General features: G+C 40.6%; 3 non-coding genes across 3 annotated transcripts; all 3 read right to left on the bottom strand.

Annotated features, from left to right (window-relative positions):
• Positions 1-1,250: 1,250 nt before the first annotated feature.
• Positions 1,251-1,366, bottom strand: TRNAL-CAA (transfer RNA leucine (anticodon CAA)). The gene is made up of 2 exons: positions 1,329-1,366; positions 1,251-1,295 (listed from the first exon to the last, which is right to left on the bottom strand). It is a non-coding gene; the product is annotated as a tRNA-Leu (tRNA).
• Positions 1,367-3,824: 2,458 nt separating this feature from the next.
• Positions 3,825-3,940, bottom strand: TRNAL-CAA (transfer RNA leucine (anticodon CAA)). Its single transcript has 2 exons — positions 3,903-3,940; positions 3,825-3,869 (listed from the first exon to the last, which is right to left on the bottom strand). It is a non-coding gene; the product is annotated as a tRNA-Leu (tRNA).
• Positions 3,941-4,681: 741 nt separating this feature from the next.
• On the bottom strand, positions 4,682-4,797 carry TRNAL-CAA (transfer RNA leucine (anticodon CAA)). Its single transcript has 2 exons — positions 4,760-4,797; positions 4,682-4,726 (listed from the first exon to the last, which is right to left on the bottom strand). It is a non-coding gene; the product is annotated as a tRNA-Leu (tRNA).
• Positions 4,798-6,978: the final 2,181 nt, after the last annotated feature.

Below are 6,978 nucleotides of genomic sequence, written 5' to 3'. Positions count from 1 at the left end.
CATTGGGTCCTGCCCACAACTGAATAGAATATGAACCTCGAAACCTTCATCGCGGGATCTTCTCACCTCAATAGAATCACCGGGTGTCATCAACTAGATCAAAGTCTGTAATATTCGTCATGATAGAGAATGTGCAAGGGAAACGCTTATGCAGTAATATAAAAAGATGAACATTATTGCGCTTGACCTGAAAGAGTAAAAGGAGGACTGGTACTAAGACATTGTAGTTTGGTGGGAGGAGGAGGATGAGGAGGAGAAGGAGGAGGAGGAGGAGGAGTGATTAGACAGATAAGCGAAAGAATAAGTTTACGGAAAATGAGATGGGTGGTGCTCTTTGAGAAGAAGACATATGTATCTTTTTTTTTATTATTCCCCTTACGCTTGCGCGCCCTCGCGCGCGCACGCACACACACACACACACACACACACACACACACACACACACACACACACACACACACACACACACACACACACACACACACACACACACACACACACACAACCATATAAAGCCTCCAATTTATGATTAACCATTTGTTACCTTGGAGATGAATACATAGAATAGTATGGCGGGAACCAAAATGAAGACGTAATTAAGACAAAACTCTATATGGGAACAGGAAGAGTTTATCTAAAAGAACAGCCGACGCTTCGCTACCTAATTTGGTATTATGTAGATGAAGGGAAAGGGCTGCCGGCAGAAGGGAAATGAATAGTTTATGTAGGTACGAAGAAGACACTAATACTATCTAGTGATGTAATATCCTGATTCACTTCTGCTACTTTCACTTACATTCTTGCCATACGTACAGATGTAGTCTTTCGTCACTTCTAGATGAACTTACGTCATCTGTTAATATTTTGTTTTACCGTGGTAGTTCAGGTGTGCATCTTTTTCTTCGTAACTGTGGCAATCGACTAGTGTACTGGGTGCAGATTTACAGCAATCTTACTAGAAGATTTACTGTTCTTTTTTACATAGTTGGGTAATCAATTTTTTATTGCGTGTGTGTGTGTGTGTGTGTGTGTGTGTGTGTGTGTGTGTGTGTGTGTGTGTGTGTGTGTGTGTGTGTGTGTGTGTGTGTGATTCACCATGGTCTTGGATCACGTGTTGGATTCATGTCTGTGTGTGTGTGTGTGTGTGTGTGTGTGTGTGTGCGTGCGTGCGTGCGTGTGTGCATGCGCGCGCGCGTGTTTTATGCATATTTTTTGTTTATTTTGTATATGATGTATTCATAAAAAATTATTGTCAGAAGTGGGATTCGAACCCACGCCCTCAGAGAGGACCAGAAAGCCCGATTACCCTTTATCAGAGGGAAGATTATCTTGAGTCTGGCGCCTTAGACCACTCGGCCATCCTGACATATAGAATTTAAACGATGTCTTTACTTACTAGACATTGTATAAAGAAAAAATAATCTGTGTTAGATCCGCTAACTGCCTTTCTACTCTGTAATGTCTTTACTTATTAGACATTGTGTGAAGAAAAAGGAATCTGTGTTAGATCTACCAATCGCCTTTCTATGCAAAATGTTATAAAATTATAAAGAGAAAATTGGACATGCGGAAATATGAATACCAAAAAAGTAGTTTGGATGTTCAGATGTCATGGAAGTTCATAAATACACGAGGACAAAAGCTATAACTCCGCAACCCAAAAAAGTATATCCTTCGTACCATCCTCCTGGTAGGTCCAAGACCTGTCAGTTACGATGCACCATTCTTCTCCATTGCTGTCTGTCGTTATAAATTTCACTCTCTTCGACTTCTTCAATCAATGTTCCTCTACTCTGCAAAGCTTTATCCACATTCTCGATCCACCTCATTCTTGGCCTCCCCACCGGTCTTCGTCCTTCTGGTTGCCATTCATACAGTTGTTTTGGCAATCTGTTTTCATCCATGCGCCTCATATGTCCATACCATCTGAGCTGGCCTCGCTGTACAAATTCCAGCACGGATTCCACTCCAAGTTCTGCCCGTATCACTTCGTTTCTAATTCTGTCCCTTCTTGTCACGCCATATATAATCCTCAAAACCCTCATTTCTGCTGCCCCTATTCTGCTCTCAGTCTTTGTTGTTAGTTTCCATGTTTCGGCTCCGTACGTCAGTATTGGTCGTAAAATGGTAGTGTACAAAAGTGTTTTTACTCTTCTTGGAATTGTTCTTTCCTTCAGCAGTGGGTACAGTAGGTTGACTTGTGCGCTCATCTTTCCAATTCTACTATTAATTTCACGTTCCATAAGTTCCATACCATTGAAATTTACACCTAAGTATTTAAACTCTTCAGTCTCTCTCAGTACATCATTTACTACTCTTAGCACACTCACTCTCTTCTCTTGATACGGTCATGACTTCACATTTCTCAATATTCAGTCTTAGTCCATATTCGTTCAACGCATTATTCCATCTATTTAGTGATTCTTGTAGCTCTTCCAGATTTTGACTTGCCAGTGCCACATCATCGGCATATGCCAGTGTGACCACTCTATCTTCAACCCTGTTTACATTCTTCAATATACAGTCCATATATAGTGCAAAAAGTAAGGGAGACAGTACTCCTCCTTGTCTGACCCCAGTTTCAATTCCAAACCACTTATACTCTTCCTTTCCACATTTCACTGCACTTTTGCAATCCTTGTAGATGCTTTTTACTGCTCTTAGTAGTTTTCCTGGTATTTCATACTTCGACAGTACTCTCCACATTTTCTCTCTTGGCACACTGTCAAAAGCCTTTTCCAGATCCAAGAATACCAGCCTCTGCGTTAGATTCCATTCCCATGATTTTTCCAGGAGCATTCTCATGCAAAAAATTAGATCTATTGTTCCTCTGTTCGGACGGAACCCACATTGCCATTCACTAAGTCTATCTTCAACCAGATGTCTCAACCTCCTCTCCAAGACTCTTTCATACACTTTTCCTATATGTGTGAGTAAAGAAATACCTCTGTAATTTCTACACTCACGTTTGTTGCCTTTTTTTTAATATTGGGCAGATAAGGGCATTATTCCATTCTTCTGGTATAGCACCCTCATTCCATGTATGATTAAAAAAAAATTTCAGGTACATTTTAATCTCCTGGCCTCCCTGCTTTAGCAGTTCAACTGCTAACTCATCACATCCTGGAGACTTGTTATTTTTCATCTTCTTTAATGCATATACTATTTCTCCTGTCGTAATTTCTTCAAATTCATCTTCCTCCCCCACATTCATATAATCCAGCTCATTTCCATTTCCATTTGGTATCACTTCCTTATTCAACAATTAGGTAAAGTAGTTCGTCCAGCGATCTCTGATTTCATTTGGATCTAAAAGCAGTTCCCCGTCGCTATTATTTATACTACTGTTCTGCTCATTGTTTCCTTTCCTATAGTTTTTTACTATCTTATATATCAGTTTCTTTCCTTGTTCAAAATAATTTTCCAATTCTTGTCCAAAAGACTCCCAAAACTCAGATTTGGCTCTTCTTTTGATTGCTTCAGCCTCGTTTCTGGTCATAACATATTGTCTTGATTCTGGGGGTCTCAACTTCATCCATGTTCTGAACTTCTTCATTTTTGTCTTTATTGCATTCTTCACTTCTTCTGTCCAACCAGGTGTTTTCTTCTTTTTATTTCCCCCAATATAGCTAACCCCCAGCACCTCCTCAGCAGTTTTCAGTATTTGTGTTTTTAAGTTGTCCCATTTTCCTTCCAGTGTTAGCTCTTGATTAGTCTGTATTCGTTCAGTAATTTTGTTCTGGTAATCTTTTCTTTTCTCTTCCAGCTTTAGATTTTCTATCTTAATACTATCTTATGTATATGATGTATTCATAAAAAGTTATTGTCAGAAGTGGGATTCGAACCCACGCCCTCAGAGAGGACCAGAAAGCCCAATTACCCTTTATCAGAGGGAAGATTATCTTGAGTCTGGCGCCTTAGACCACTCGGCCATCCTGACATATAGAACCTAAACGATGTCTTTACTTACTAGACATTGTATAAAGAAAAAATAATCTGTGTTAGATCCGCTAACTGCCTTTCTACTCTGTAATGTCCTTACTTACTAGACATTGTTTGAAGAAAAACGAATCGGTGTTAAATTTACTAACTGCCTTTCTATACAAGATATTATAAAATTATAAGGAGAAAATTGGACAAATGCGGAAATATGAATATCAAAAAAGTGATTTAGATGTTCAGATGTCAATTAGTAAATACACGAGGACAAAAGCTATAACTCCGCAACCCAAAAAAGTATATCCTTTCAAATAAAACAAAATGTTAGAATTATTCACCACAGGAATCTATTCAGAAAAAAAAAAAATGCTAAACAAAAACTGATAAGCTAACGAGAGGGAGGGAGGGAGAAGGAATTAGCACGTGTCTAACATACAAACGCGTACATACCGCAGAGACATCGGAGCGCGTAGTAGCGAGGAAGGGGGGGCCTGCATAGTGATGACGTCACCGCGGTCACTGTTAAAAACAATAAAGTTGTGTATGTGTCTGTGCGTGCGTGTGTGATTACGTATGTATTTATGTGCACATATATCACTGAGCTATGGAAATTACCTATATGTGAAATGATAATAACAATATTCTATTATTATAGTTTATTGATCTAGCAGACCATGGAAGCACGTGTGAGTGTAGCGAGAAGAGTACATTTAGTGTCAACCTCAAGAAATAAAAATGTGTGTGTCAGAAGTGGGATTCGAACCCACGCCCTCAGAGAGGACCAGAAAGCCCAATCACCCTCTATCGGAGAGTAAGTTACCTTGAGTCTGGCGCCTTAGACCACTCGGCCATCCTGACGTTGAGAGGAAAGGGTTAAAGTTCTTTATTTTTACAAGGATATGGAGAGCCATAGTGATTTCATTGTTGGAGCTCTATGAAATATTATCTTGGTTAATGTGAATAATCTGTCTCTTTTTCTTTCTCTCTGTCTTTCTTCTCTGTCTGTCTGTCTGTCTCTCTCCTTATCTCTGTGTGTGTGTGTGTGTGTGTGTGTGTGTGTGTGTGTGTGTGTGTGTGTGTGTGTGTGTGTGTGTGTGTGTGTGTGTGTGTGTGTGTGTGTATCTTTCTCACTGCGTTTCTGTCTCCCCCTTTATATGACTATATCTTTGTCTCTATCTATCTGTTTCTTTTTTCTGTTTGTCTGTCTCTTTCTCTCTGCCTCTATCTGTCTGTCTGTCTGTCTGTCTATTTCTGTCTCTACCTTCGTCTTTGTCTCTTTGTCTCTGCCTCTGTCTGCCTATTTCTGTCTCTTGTTTTTCTCTCTGTCTCATTGTCGCTGTCCCACTGTGTGTTTGTGTCTTTTTCTGTCTCTCACTTTATCTGCCTATCTCTGTGTAGCTGTTGTCTGTCTCTGTCTACCTGTGTCTCTGTTTCTCTATCTCTGTCTCTCTGTTTCTCTCCCTCTCTGTTTCTCTCTCTCTCTCTCTGTCTCTCTCTCTCTCTCTCTCTCTCTCTCTCTCTCTCTCTCTCTCTCTCTCTCTCTCTCTCTCTCTCTCTCTCTGTCTGTCTGTTTGTCTGTCTGTCTGTCTGTCTGTCTGTCTGTCTATCTATCTATCTGTTTCTTTTTCGCTGACTCTCCCTTTCTCCTTCCAACTCCCCACTCCCTTCCTGGTGGTCGTAAAGCACAATTATGTGTCCATGATTATAGTCACAGAAGCCCATGGCCAGGACACATGTTAGAAACGGCTATAGACTATCCTGTTACTGTAATCAAATATAATTCGTATATCTAATATGTAATGTGTGTGTTTATGGGTGTGTGTGCATGGGCGTGTACTCTCATTTTGGCAGTAGCTCATCAGTCCAGCCCATCGACAATAGGGACTTATGGTATCACTTTGTGAAGATTAAGGACAGACATTTCCCCCCGTTCTGTAACTAAAGTCTATTATTGTTTGTCCTAGTTAGGGATTTTGTCTCTAATGGAATGCACACTGATGGAGAACAATATCATTATTTTCGTCTGTATTCATATCCAGACTTGTCTTTTGTCTTGTATACAACTGTTCAACGGAAATATTCCAACCTCATACATACTCATCTCGAGCACTTCTGTATAATATTGTCACGTGATTTTCCTGTCTTCCTGATACAGCATACAGTGCATACAGTACATACAGTGCATACATACATATAGTATATACAGTGTATGCAGTGCATACAGTCATACAGTAGCATACAGTGCCAGTGTGGTGAGGAAAATAATGTGATTTATGGTCTCCACCAAACATTGCAATATGAGGAGTCTTTTATGTGTGTGTGTGTGTGTGTGTGTGTGTGTGTGTGTGTGTGTGTGTGTGTATGTGTTTGCTTGTATGCGTGTGCGTGTGTTTCCGTGTGTGTTTGTATTCGTGTGCGTGATTCACCATGGTTCACCATGGTCTTGGATCATGTGTTGGACTCGTGATCGACAGTTATTTCCCTCCCGAGAGAGAGCTTTGAGCTCGTATATGACCGATCTATGGGTAATCCTGTGACCTTACACGCACAAACACCCACAACTCCCCGTCCACGAGAGTTGGAGAAACGATTCGCAGCGCAGCGATACTTAAATTGTTTCAGCCCTGGACGAGACTCGAACCCAGACCGCCGTAGTGGCAGCCAGGAACTCTACCACCGCGCCATCGAGTCGTGAGCGTGCGTGTGTTTCGTTGTATATGTACGTGTCTGCGCGTGCATTTATTTTATCCCCAAGGCTAACAACTACATTCAATCATGGCGCGCCCTTCCAACTTTCATAATCTCAATTTCTAATGTATTTCTTTATCTCAGAGTCTTTATTTATTGTACTACCTCGTCATGTTCTGAATCGCCCCATGACGCGCAAAATTTCATACTTCTGGTCTTTTATAACATATTTTGTTTTTATTGTCACTTACATATCGTTTCTTATTTTCTTTCTTCACCTGTTATCAGTCCTTGTTCGTTCAACGCGCATGTGGTTACGTGGTGTCGTTAATATTCATTTCTCGTGCGACA

This window comes from Oratosquilla oratoria, chromosome 25, assembly GCF_046742065.1.
Source record: "Oratosquilla oratoria isolate Oo_2021 chromosome 25, ASM4674206v1, whole genome shotgun sequence".
NCBI lineage: Eukaryota > Metazoa > Arthropoda > Malacostraca > Stomatopoda > Squillidae > Oratosquilla > Oratosquilla oratoria.
Note: the sequence above shows the minus strand (reverse complement) of the source record. Positions and strands in the feature narration are given on the sequence as shown.